The following is a 13,614-nucleotide window of genomic DNA, read 5'->3' on the forward strand; positions in this document are numbered from 1 at the left end:
AAAATCTTTCTTATCCTACAGTTCTTTTAACTCGCATCTTCCACAGGGGACAGTTTGTTTTCTTCAAAAACCACATTTTCCAGCAGCTCTTACAAATTCCCCAGATACTTGGCGATGGTTGTAAAATACAGAGTGCGAGGAACAAATTCAGTATTCAGTGGATACATTAGAGGCTCTCAAAGCCTCTCGAAGATTAATGTTTTGGGGCAGATCCAGGAGTACTCCCTTTCTCCTTACAAAGTTCAGGGATGCTTTATAGCAGGGTGTGCAAAATCAGTTCATTGAAAAACAAAGAGAGGTTTGAATCAATCAGTACAGCAGGCTCCGCACTGGTCTCTACAGTACACAAAGTAGAGGTAATAAAATATAATGTTGGAAGTTTGAACTCAACAAGAAAGTGCTGAGGAGTTCCCAGGAGCAGGCTGAGGGTAAGAGAGTGGGTTTGCTGACTGTAATTAATTATTTATTTTTTCAGTTAATTTTGGGTTTAAAATCGGAGGTTTTTTTCAAAACCGGAAGTCAGGCCAGGAGTGGCCAGGGGAAGTTTTTGGAGGGTTTAAAAAGGGCTTACCTTGGAGGTTCAGCTTCATTGTTCCCAGGAGCAGGCTGAGGGTAAGAGAGTGGGTTTGCTGACTGTAATTAATTATTTATTTTTTCAGTTAATTTTGGGTTTAAAATCGGAGGTTTTTTTCAAAACCGGAAGTCAGGCCAGGAGTGGCCAGGGGAAGTTTTTGGAGGGTTTAAAAGTGCACCAAAGTATACAGCGGGCAGCAGAGTGAGTGGGAAGTTGAGTGAGCTGTCAGGGCTTTGGCTCACAGGGCTTGGACGAGCAGGGGTGAGTTTTTGTTTCCTTACACTCTTATTAACTTTTCACTGTCTTACTTGACATAAAGTGTCCAGTATGAGTGTGAAACCAATGTGTTGTTCCCAGTGTAGGATGTGGGAGGTCCTGGAGGCATCTGGCCTCCCGGACATCCACATCTGTGAGGGGTATGTCGAGCTGCGGTTCCTGAGAGACCGTGTTAGGGAGCTGGAACTACAACTCGAGGATCTTAGGCTGATGAGGGAGAATGAGGAGGTGATAGACAAGAGCTATCATCAGGTGGTCACACCAGGGCCACGGGAAGAGGCCAAGTGGGTGACGGCCAGGAAGGGTAAGGCTAGGGTGGTTGAGAGCACCCCGGTGGATTTGCCCCTGCACAACAAGTACTCCTGCTTGAGTACTGCTGGGGGGGACAGCCCGCCTGGGGGAAGCAGCAGTGGCCGTGTCTCCGCAGTGGAGTCCAGCCCTGTAACTCAGAGGGCTAAGGAAAAGAGGAGGAAGGCGGTATTAATCGGGGACTCGATGGTGAAGGGGACAGACAGGCGTTTCTGCGGAGGTAGGCGGGATTCTCGCATGGTGGTCTGCCTCCCTGGGGCCGGGATCCAGGATGTCGCTAGTCGCGTCCCGGAAATCCTGAGGTGGGAGGGAGAGGAGCCTGAGGTAGCGGTACATATTGGTACCGCTGATGTGGGTAGGAAGGGAGAAGGGGTCATGAAAAGGGAGTACAGGAAATTAAGGAGACAGCTGAGAAAGAGGAAAGCAAAGGTAGTAATCTCAGGATTACTGCCTGTGCCACGGGAAGGTGAGGGCAGGAATGGAGTGAGGTGGAGGATGAATGTGTGGCTGAGGGACTGGTGCAGGGGGCAGGGATTCAGGTTCCTGGACCATTGGGACCTCTTTAGGGGCAGGGGTGATCTGTATACAAAAAACGGGTGGAACTTGAATCACACGGGGACCAATATCCTGGCCGGTAGGTTGGCTAAGGCTACTGGGGAGAATTTAAACTAGATAGGTTGGGGGGAGGGGAGCTAGAAGAGTTGACTAGGATCAAGGAACTAATTGATGGGGGGGAGCATGCAGGGGTAAGGGGAATTACAAAATTAATGGTAGAGGAGAGGGTGCAAGTGAATGAAGGTGGTAATTTAGATAAGGGAGTAGAGGGAGACGGTGTTCGCGACTCATCAAAGCGGGTCCAGATAAAAGCTGGAATAAGGACACTTTGCCTGAATGCACGAAGCATTCGGAACAAGGTGAATGAGTTGATGGTGCAAATCAGCACAAGTGGGTACGATCTAGTGGCCATTACAGAAACGTGGCTGAAAGGTGACCAGGACTGGGAGATGAATATCCAGGGGTATCAGGCGTTTAGGAAGAATAGACAGGAAGGAAAAGGTGGTGGGGTCGCGCTATTAATAAGAGATAATATCAGGGTAGTACTGAGGGATGACATAGGCTCTGAGGAACAAAACGTGGAATCATTATGGGTAGAGATGAGGAATAGTAGAGGGAGAAAGACACTAGTAGGTGTGGTATATAGGCCCCCAAATAATAATGTTGAGGTAGGGAGGGCTATAAACAAGCAGATAAGGGATGCGTGTAAAAACGGAACGGCAATAATCATGGGGGACTTCAACATGCACATTGACTGGCAGACTCAAGTCGGTAAGGGTGGAATGGAGGAAGAGTTCTTAGAATGCTGTCGGGATAGTTTCCTTGAACAGCATGTTACGGAACCGACGAGGGAACGAGCTATTTTGGATCTGGTATTGTGTAACGAGGTAGGTAGAATTAAGGATCTTCTTGTGAAGGACCCTCTTGGGTCTAGTGACCACAATATGGTCGAATTTCTGATTCAGATGGAAGAGGAGAAAGTTTGGTCTCAAACCAGTGTCCTCTGTTTGAACAGAGGGAAATATGATAGGATGAGGGATGAATTGGCTAAGGTAGACTGGGAGAGCAGGCTGGCAGGTAGGATAGCTGAGGAACAGTGGAGGATATTTAAGGAGATCCTTTTCAGTTCTCAGCAAAAATATATTCCAGCAAAAAACAAGGATTGTAAGAAAAGGGAGAACCAGCCGTGGATGACGAAGGAAATAAAGGAGAGTATTAAAATAAAAACAGCTGCGTACAGAGTGGCCGAAAATAGTGGAGAAACAAGTGATTGGGAAAAATTTAAGAAACACCAAAGAGAGACTAAGAAAGCGATAAAGAAAGGAAGGATAGACTGTGAAGCTAGGCTAGCAATTAATATAAAAAAAGATAGCAAAAGTTTTTATAAATATATAAAAAGGAATAGAGTGGCTAGAGTGAATGTTGGACCCTTGGAGGACGAGAGGGGGGAGTTAATAGTGGGAAATGAGGATATGGCTGAGTCTTTAAATACGTTTTTTGTGTCGGTCTTCACGGTGGAGGACACAAATAGTTTGCCAAATATTAACGATAGAGGGTTGGCAGCAGGAGAAATACTTAATACGATTAATGTTACCAGAGAGGCAGTGCTGGGTAGACTAATGGGACTGAAGGTGGACAAGTCCCCGGGTCCGGATGGAATGCATCCCAGGGTATTGAAAGAAATGTCAGAGGTAATAGTGGATGCGTTAGTGATTATTTATCAAAACTCGTTGCATTCTGGGGTAGTGCCGGTTGATTGGAAAACGGCTAATGTTACGCCGCTGTTTAAAAAAGGAAGGAGACAAAAGGCGGGTAACTATAGGCCGGTCAGTTTAACGTCTGTAGTAGGGAAAATGCTGGAATCCATTATTAAAGAGGAGATAGCAGGGCATCTGGATAGAAATGGTTCGATCAATCAGACGCAGCATGGATTCATGAGGGGAAAGTCGTGCTTGACGAACACGTTGGATTTTTATGAAGATGTGACGAGGGCGGTTGATGGAGGAGAACCGGTGGATGCGGTGTTTTTGGATTTCCAAAAGGCGTTTGATAAGGTGCCCCATAAAAGGCTGCTGAAGAAGATTAGGGCACACGGAGTTGGGGGTAGTGTGTTAAAGTGGATTGGGGACTGGCTATCCGACAGGAAGCAAAGAGTCGGAATAAATGGGTGTTTTTCCGGTTGGAGGAAGGTAACTAGTGGCGTGCCGCAGGGATCGGTACTCGGGCCGCAACTGTTTACCATTTATATAGATGATCTGGAGGAGGGGACGGAGTGTAGGGTAACGAAGTTTGCAGACGACACAAAGATAAGTGGAAAAGTGAATCGTGTGGAGGACGGAGAAGATCTGCAGAGAGATTTGGACAGGCTGAGTGAGTGGGCGAGGATATGGCAAATGGAGTATAACGTTGAGAAATGCGAGGTTATACACTTTGGAGGAAATAATAACAAATGGGATTACTATCTCAATGGAAACAAATTAAAACATGCTACCGTGCAAAGGGACCTGGGGGTCCTTGTGCATGAGACGCAAAAGCCCAGTCTGCAGGTACAACAGGTGATCAAGAAGGCAAATGGGATGTTGGCCTATATTGCGAGGGGGATAGAATATAAAAGCAGGGATGTCTTGATGCACCTGTACAGGGCATTGGTGAGGCCGCAGCTGGAATACTGTGTGCAGTATTGGTCCCCTTATATGAGGAAGGATATATTGGCATTGGAGGGAGTGCAGAGAAGGTTCACCAGGTTGATACCGGAGATGAGGGGTTTGGATTATGAGGAGAGGCTGAGGAGATTGGGTTTGTACTCGTTGGAGTTTAGAAGGATGAGGGGGGATCTTATGGAGACTTATAAGATAATGCGGGGGCTGGATAGGGTGGAGGCGGAGAGATTCTTTCCACTTAGTAAGGAAGTTAAAACTAGAGGACACAGCCTCAAAATAAAGGGGGGTCGGTTTAAGACAGAGTTGAGGAGGAACTTCTTCTCCCAGAGGGTGGTGAATCTCTGGAATTCTCTGCCCACTGAGGTGGTGGAGGCTACCTCGCTGAATATGTTTAAAGCGCGGATGGATGGATTCCTGATCAGTAAGGGAATTAAGGGTTATGGGGATTAGGCGGGTAAGTGGTACTGATCCACGTCAGATCAGCCATGATCTTATTGAATGGCGGGGCAGGCTCGAGGGGCTAGATGGCCTACTCCTGCTCCTATTTCTTATGTTCTTATGTTCTTACACAACTGCTCTTGTTGCAAGAACAAAATAGTTTCACATTTTGGTACGTGGATACTTTGCCAAAACAAGGGAGGAAATCTGATTGTTTTCCCTCTTTCTACAGTGAAATGTGCTATGGTACACTGCCAACATCAGCCCATTATATCATACAGTGGTCATTATCACTGTTCCAGCACACTATAGTGCCAATGCTCTATACACCTACCATACACATGGGGCAGAATTCTGCGACCTCATCGCGCCCGTTTTGTGGTGGGAAAAAGCCATAAAATTGGGCGTGATGCGACTGGCAGGAATGATGCTCATTTTTGCGCCCATTCCCATTTTACCAAGAAAAAATCATTGGTGTGATCGGGACCCCACCCAAAACGGATGAAATGTCAATTTGCATTTTTTTTGCATTCATCACAATGTCATTAGTGAACTTCACTCCCAATCGTCCCAGCTCACCTGCCTTAACCACCTCGCTCACTGCAGCCGGATGGGTCAGGAAAACACCTCGTGTATTAAAGTTGCATTCAGGCGCTTGAGTAGAGAGGGTGAGCGAGGAGGTAAGGCTCTGCTTTCAAACTGCTCCGCGCTGCTCAGTGGGGGTTGTTTCATGGCGGCCATGTTGCATTTTGGGTCAGCGGGCTGCGAGTGTGTGGTGGGCTGCTGTTTGTTCACAGGGTCCACCTTTGGCCTCTAAGGACAGATCTGGCTCAGAACGCTGAGTTTCTGGATTAATAGTATAGCGATAACACCACTAGGCCATCGCCTATAGCTCTTGGAGCTAAAGGGATTAAGGTAGATGGGGGAAGGTGGGATTGAGATATTGAATTTGATGATCAATCATAATCAAAAGGAATGGCGGAGCAGGCTCGAAGGGCTGAATGGCCTACTCCTGCTTCTATGTTTCTATAACTGCAGGGAATGATGTGGGTGCTTGTCGTGGTGTAAGATGCATCTTTTGTATCGACTATTTAAAGTAAAATGTATTTATTTGGAGTTTCACTTGTCTATTAATTCATGTTTAACTTGTGTTGGTTCTCAATCATATTTAAGGAAATGTTACAAAACATTAAGCCTTTCTCCACTTGCATATCATTTGATGAATTTGGTTTACGATTCTGCCACAGGGATCCTAACAACACACGTGCACACACTTGGGTCTTAGGCTGACTCTGGGTCCTAGTGCAGGCAGCACTATTGCAGGTGGGGGATGGACTGGAAACTCTCTGAAGTGGCAGTGCTGCAGCCTCAGGACTTGTCAAGCAGCACTGTCTGTGGCGACTAGTGCATGGGGTGTGTGTTTGTGAGTGAGGGAGGGGCGGAATGTGGAACTGTGTTGCCATTCGAGGATCTGTGGGAAGGTATGCAGAGTGTGTGTTGTTGGGGGCTTTGGGGAGAGGTATGTGAGTGTGTATTTCTTTGGGTCTGTGAGGGGGGGAATGGGGACTGTGTGTTACTGGGGGGCTGTGTGGGGTGTATGGGGAGTATGTGTTGCTGGGGGTCTGTTGGGGGATATGGGGAGCGTGTGTTGCTGGGGATCTGTGGGGGATATGGGGGGGAGTGTGTGTTGCTGGGGGTCTGTGTGGGGGGTATGGGGAGTGTGTGTTGATGGGGGTCTGTGGGGGAAATGGGGAATGTGTGTTGCTGGGGATCAGTGGAGGGGTATGGGGAGTGTGTGTTGATGAGGGGCTGTGGGGGGGTATGGGGAGTGTGTGTTGCTGGGAATGTGTGGGAGGATATGGGGAGTGTGTGTTACTGGGGGGCTGTAGGAGGTATGCAGAGTGCGTGTTGCTGGGGGGCTGTGGGAGGTATGGGCAGTGTGTGTTGCTGGGGGGCTATGGGGGGTATGGGGAGTGTGTGTTGCTGGGGGCCAGTGGGAGGTATGGGGAGTGTGTGTTGCTGGGGGTCTGTGGGAGGTATGGGCAGTGTGTGTTGCTGGGGGTCTGTGGGAGGTATGGGGAGTGTGTGTTGCTGGGGGTCTGTGGGAGGTATGGGCAGTGTGTGTTGCTGGGGGGCTATGGGGGGTATGGGGAGTGTGTGTTGCTGGGGGCCAGTGGGAGGTATGGGGAGTGTGTGTTGCTGGGGTCTGTGGGAGGTATGGGGAGTGTGTGCTGCTGGGGGTGTGTGGGGGGATTATGGGGAGTGTGTGTTGCTGGAGGTTTGTGGGAGGGTATGGGGAGTGTGTGTTACTGGGGGACTGTGTGGGGAATGGGGAGTGTGTGCTGCTGGGGGGCTGTGGGGGGGTATAGGGAGTGTGTGTTGTTGGCGGTCTGTGGGGGGTATGGGGAGTGTGTGTTACTGGGGGACTGTGTGGGGAATGGGGAGTGTGTGCTGCTGGGGGTCTGTGGGGGGGTATAGGGAGTGTGTGTTGTTGGCGGTCTGTGGGGGGTATGGGGAGTATATGTTGCTGGGGGTATGGGGGGGTGCCATGGGTGGGATGGGGGGCACCAATCCCGATGGCTATGAAAGTGACGGCCGCCTTAAACCTTTACGCCACCGGGTCCTTCCAGACCGCCAGTGGACACCTTTGTGGCATTTCACAATCATCCGTCCACAAGTGTGTGAAAGAGGTCACGGATGCCCTGTTTTCCTGGGCTGGCCAGTATATTAAAGTTGCCTTGGACCAAGCCCAGCAGGAAGCCTGGGCTGCAGGATTCATGGCCATTGCGGGGGCACCAAATATGCAGGGGGCCAAAGAGAGCGTGCATGACTGTTTTATATTGAGGAGTTCCAATGTCATGGAGGTCTTTGAGGAGGAGCCCAGGGTTCAAGGATGGCTCGTGGGGGATGTGTGGTACCTGCTTCGGACTTGGCTGATGACGCCTGTGCGGAGGCCTGAGACTGAAGCGGAGACCCGATATAATGAGGCCCACATTGCCACTCGGTCAGTGGTGGAGTGGTGCATAGGGCTCCTTAAAATGAGGTTCAAATGCCTGGACCACTCTGTTGGGGCCCTTCAATATAAACTCCTGATATCGTCCCGCATTGTGATAGTGTGCTGTGCCTTACAGAACCTGGTACAGCAGCGAGGAGACCTTTTGGAGGAGGAGGACGTGGAGGCCGACCAGCCGGGTGTCACTGGGGAGGAGACTGCCCAGCAGGAAGCGAAGGAAGAGGAGGAGGAGGATGATGATGAGCAACACCAGGCAGGGTCAGACATGCGAGGGCGGCGAGGGAGGCCTTGATCACCACACGCTTTTGTCACTCGGGGCCTGTGTTGCTGCACGTGGGTTCCCTGGGGTGGGTGAGATTGGGGGGGTGGGATGGAGGGAATCTCGCATGGGTTCTGCGGATGCCATGGCAGATGCTGTAAGTCACTGTCAATACATGCTACCTGCTGTAACCAGTCAATTAGTTGAGTACCTTGATTTTCTCAGCAGCAGTGCACTGAGGGGCCTCCCTCACTGACATCAATGTGCAGGGTCCCTCCAGCCACTGTCGGGGTAAGTACATCCCTGTTAGAGGCTAATTAGAGATAGGTTAGTTACAGGTGTGGGGTGAAATAACATTTATTGGTGCCAGTAAATGTGCCTTCATAATAAGTGCTAATGTAACAACATGTGAACGTAATACTTTAAAGTGCCTAAATATTCCATCTAACAAGAATTGCCCTTCACCCCTGCCATCTTAGTGCCACTACAACTTCTTAAGTTGGAGTCGTAATTGGGATAGTATAGTTAGGGGCATTGACACTGTTCTCTGTGACCAGGATCGAGAATCCCGAAGGTTGTGTGGCCTACCGAGGGGAGATCTTCCAAGCTGTCAGGGGCAGGATGGGTGGGAAAAGCTGTGGGGGCCGCAATGCCAGAAGGCCCAGGTGCAACGGGGTCCCTTCCTGTAACACAGGACCCAAGGTTAAGTGCAAGGGAAGGAGAGGAATCTGGGCTGCATGCAACTTACTTGAGATAGCTCCAACAAGTGGGAGATAGGCAGCTGCGCACTTCTATGCTCCAGCCCGACCATGCTGTCACTAATGGTCCACATGCCCTCCTCTCCAGCAAGCTTCAGTTCCCGCTCCTCAAGGGGGTGAGGACCTGAATCCCTGTCTTCACCCTCTCCCGACAATTACGGGTATTCTTCTCCTGTGGGGACAGAAGGAGCCATGTAAAATCTGATGGCACGAGTCCTGCAAGGTTTCAGGGGGTGGCTCTTGTGGGGGAGGAAGGAGGTGCTTGGGGGTCAGGGGCTGGAAGCATGCAGGGTGTTGGGGGTGAGGGGAACGGGGGGGTCATTTAGGGGGAAGATGTTGGATGAGGTTAAACACTCACCCTTGCTGCTCGGATTAGATCATTCAGTTTTTTGTGGCACTGCTTCCCGGTTCTCCTGGCCTGTTGCTCTGGCACGAACGCATGCTGCCATCGCCTCCCAGGCTGCGTTTCCATCCCTTCCTCTGGGACGACGTCCTGCTGGGGGGGAGAGGTAGCCCCACCTTGCCTTCACCGCCTCCAGCAACCTGACCAGATCAGCATCAGAAAAATGGGGAGCTGTCCTACTGGAGGCCATTTCTTCCTGCACTTCCTGCCTGTCTGTCCATCCTTGGGGTTTTTTTATGCTGCTTTCCCTTGTTAGGGCAGATCAGCTGCAAGCAGTTTGGGCGAGTCGCGCGCCTGTTAGAGCATTCCCGCGAGTTTAATGCAGCTTGCCTTGTTACCATGGAGGGGAAGCCAAGTCAGCACTTGCAGGTGTGTTGATGGAGGAGGGGGTGGGTGGGGGGGGGGGGGGGGGGAATTTGCCTCAGTGATGATTGGGGGTAGGGGAGAGAGAGGGTCATGTCAGGAAGCCATCAGGGCTGGGGGTGATGAGGGGGCCTTGTGCAAGTGAGTCCGATGGGTGGGGGGAAGTGGGGGTGATAAGGGGGTCAGTAATGCTGGGGTGGGGGGAGGGGGAGGCTGTATCTGGCCCGGTGGGCTCTGCCGGGACAGCTGCTTTATTTTTTCCTTTTTCTGCGCATGCGCAGTTTGTGGCTGCGATCTGAGCTGCTGGCTGGATGGTGATTTAAGCCCCGCCCACTGCCTATGGTGGCTAGAAACTCTCTGGCCCACTTTTTCAAAGAGTGAGTGCATAAGATTGGGAGTGAAAACTCACCCGAAAAACGGATCAGGAACTTTCCCGTTTTCACGCTAGCTGGACACAGAACAAATCTTGTAAAATTCCGCCATCCATGGTCTTTTTCAGCAGAAATTGAAAGCAATGATCATGAATAGGAACTCAAACTTATTTCTCTGTCTAACCAAGTGCCCCACTGAATTCAGCACAAACCAAGAATTGACGATAGAATCTTCACTGTCTGTGTGCTCTGTACACATTGTGACTACACACCAAGGCAGCGGGGATTTCTGCAAGGCTGCAGAGATACCCAGAGAGCACCAAGCTGTAAAGAGGTAATGATGTTATATTTCTCATCATGCATTGCAGAAAGGCACTCTCTCAGTGATGAGAAAACGTGACATATTTTATTCATCATTAAATTATTAAAGTTGTTTGCTTTTTCGAATGACAATAGAACACCTTTAATGTCAGTGGTAAGTTTGAAGTCAGGAGGCTTTAGCAGTGGCTCAGCAGAAGCATTTCTGCTCCTGAGTCAGCAGGCTTTAGCTTCAAGTCCCACTGCGGAGACCTGAGTGTAACATTCGGCTGACATTCCAGTGTAATACTGACGGAGTGCGGCACTGTCTGATGCGTCATCTTTCATATGAATTTCTGATGGTCTCTTGCTTTCTCAGGTGGACGTGTAAGATTCTATAGCGCTGTTTTTATGAAGCATTGGGAGGTCACCCCCATGTCCTTGTCAATATTTATCCTTCAATTGACATCATATAGGATCCTTAAGGAACTTGACAGGGTAAATGCTGAGAGGTTGGTTCCTCTCATGGGGGAGTCTTGAACCAGAGGGCATGGTCACAGAGTGAAGAGGTGCAATGTAAGACTGAGATGAAGAGGAATTTATCCTCTCAGAGGGTTGTGAGTCTTTGGAATTCCTTTCCTCAGAGAGCTGTGGAGGCAGAGTCATGAGCTGGAACTCTACCACCTCACCTGCCATGGAATCGCAGCGGGCAATGGTCCGACAACAGAAATCTCCATTGACCTGGGGCGGGAATTTCCTGTCTCGCCCAGCAGGGCCGTAAAATCCCGCCCATTATGTACAGTTAAGGCTGAGATCAATAGATTTTTGATCAGTAAAGGAATCGAGGGTAACGGGGAAAAGGCAGGAAGTGGACGTGAGGAATGTGTGATCAGCCATGATCCTATTGAATGGCGGAGCAGGCTCGAAGGGCTGAATGGCCTACTCCTGTTCCTGGGCCACCATGCCGCCCACCCTTTTGATTTGATTTGATTTATTATTGTCACTTGTATTAACATACAGTGAAAAGTATTATATCTTGTACGCCATACAGACAAAGCATACTGTTCATAGGGAAGGAAACGAGAGAGTGCACAATGAAGTGTTGCAGTTATAGCTCGGGTGTAAAGAAAGATCAACTTAGTGCGAGGTAAGTCCATTCAAAAATCTGACAGCAACAGGGAAGAAGCTGTTCTTGAGTCAGTTGGTATATGACCTCAGACTTTTGTATCTTTTTCCTGACAGAAGAAGGTGGAAGAGAGAATGTCCAGCGTGCGTGGGGTCCTTAATTATGCTGGCTGCTTTGCTGAGGCAGTGGGAAGTGTAGACAGAGTCAATGGATGGGAGGTTGGTTTGCCTGATGGATTGGGCTACATTCACGACCTTTTGTAGTTCCTTGCCGTCTTGAGCAGAGCAGGAGCCATACCAAGCTGTGATACAACCGGAAAGAATGCTTTCTATGGTGCATCTGTAAAAGTTGGTGAGAGTCACAGCTGACATGCCAAATTTCCTTAGTCTTCTGAGAAAGTTCTGAGAAAGAACCCTGTTGTGGAGTGAGATCTTGAAGATACAGGTAGGTACAGGGGAAATGTTAGGGGGAAGTTTTTCACACAGAGGGTGGTGGGCGAGTGGAATCGGCTGCCATCAGTGGTGGTGGAGGCAAACTCAATAGGGTCTTTTAAGAGACTCCTGGATGAGTACATGGGACTTAATAGGATGGAGGGTTATAGGTAGGCCTGAAGGGTGGGGATATGTTCGGCACAACTTGTGGGGCTGAAGGGCCTGTTTTGTGCTGTAGTTTTTCTATGTTTCTATGTTTCTATACTCATCGGTACAAAATATTTTAACAGGAAGCACTGTTCCAACATTATCACAAATTCAAATTCTGGGCTTTTATATGATCATTATCTCTTGCTGTTGGGGAAGTATGAAAGTTGTCTGCTACGTTTCTTTACATTGCAATAGTGACGACACCTCAAGAATACTTCATAGGTGGTAAAGCCCTTCGGGACATCCAAACGTTATTAAAGGTAAGATATAAATGCAGGTATTTCTTTCCAATGTAATGCACAATTTGTTAATCTGCTGCTGAGTCTCAACTCTGTCTTACCTGGTGTACGTCTTTAGGCCAATGCATAGTGTTGCTTTGTCTTCCTGGTGTCAGTTAGTGGCTACTTGCTCCAGGGCAGATCGTCAGGTCAATTGGTAGTCAGAATAACCAAGCAGTAAATTTTTAATATCCAATAATCTAGGGCACGGAAATTGGTTCATGACAAAGTATAAAGAATGGGGGTGATTCTGAGCCCACGCTCTCCATCCACAGAAAATGCGTGTCCACTCAAAATCTGAAGAGACTCGGAAAACGGGATTTGCGCCGGTGAGTTTCTATGTTCTGATCTTCCAGCCCCTTCACCGGCGGAGTAGCGTGAAACAAGCCACGGGACCCCAGGAAGCTCATTTTACTATATTAGCATCTCAATTAGCGAGCTCACTCTCTGGGACTTCCCCCCCGACCTCCTTCACCAGACACGCCAGCGCCATTGACAACAGCTCTACATAAGCATAAACCTGTTGCCTTCACCTCCAAGGGGGGCTTTCGGAGGTGAGTGCTCAGGCAGCCATCACCCTCCGGGGTGACAGCTGCTCAGGAGGCCCTGGAGAGGACGTGGGACACAGATAAGTGTGACTTGGGTCCGGATGTGGGGGTCCCAGAATCACCAAAGTGGGGGGGGGGGGGGGGGGGTGTGGTCAGAAGGGGTTACTTGCAGGCTTTACCTTCCCTTCAGGTCGGGGTGCCCCTTGCCTTAAAGAGGTTGTGAAGGTTGGTAGGCAGATAGCGCTTCCCCTAGCCTCCATCCTGGCTTCCTGTCCATATTGCAGTTGAGGGAGTGCCCTTCTTTGGTGGAGGCTGGCAAGAGAGTGGGAGGGCTTGAAAACAAGAGGCACAGCCCTGAGAGCCAATGTGAGTTACCCCGGGTGAGAGGCTGGACTGTCAGGGCAGAGTGAGGATTCAGGAACAGGCTGCATCTCTCCTCATGCAGGCTGTAGGGCCTCATGCTTAGGGGAGGATGACTGCAGTGTGACTGGAACCCACACTCAGGCAGCAGAGTGAGGACAAAGGGGAGAAGCTGCCGGCAGTCCAAAACCAATTGTCAGGGGTGTTTGCATATAACGGTAGTTCTCAATGGGTCATGGAAGGCTGCTCAGCTCTGCACCTCTTGTGAGCTGTGAGAAACAGGGTGCTTTCTGGGAATGCACTGGATACGCTAATCACTGGACTTCACACGATTCAGTTGTGCCTTGTCTGCCACAAGAGGAAGACACTCGGCTGAACAGACCCT

Source organism: Mustelus asterias, chromosome 27 (genome assembly GCF_964213995.1).
Source record: "Mustelus asterias chromosome 27, sMusAst1.hap1.1, whole genome shotgun sequence".
Classification (NCBI taxonomy): domain Eukaryota; kingdom Metazoa; phylum Chordata; class Chondrichthyes; order Carcharhiniformes; family Triakidae; genus Mustelus; species Mustelus asterias.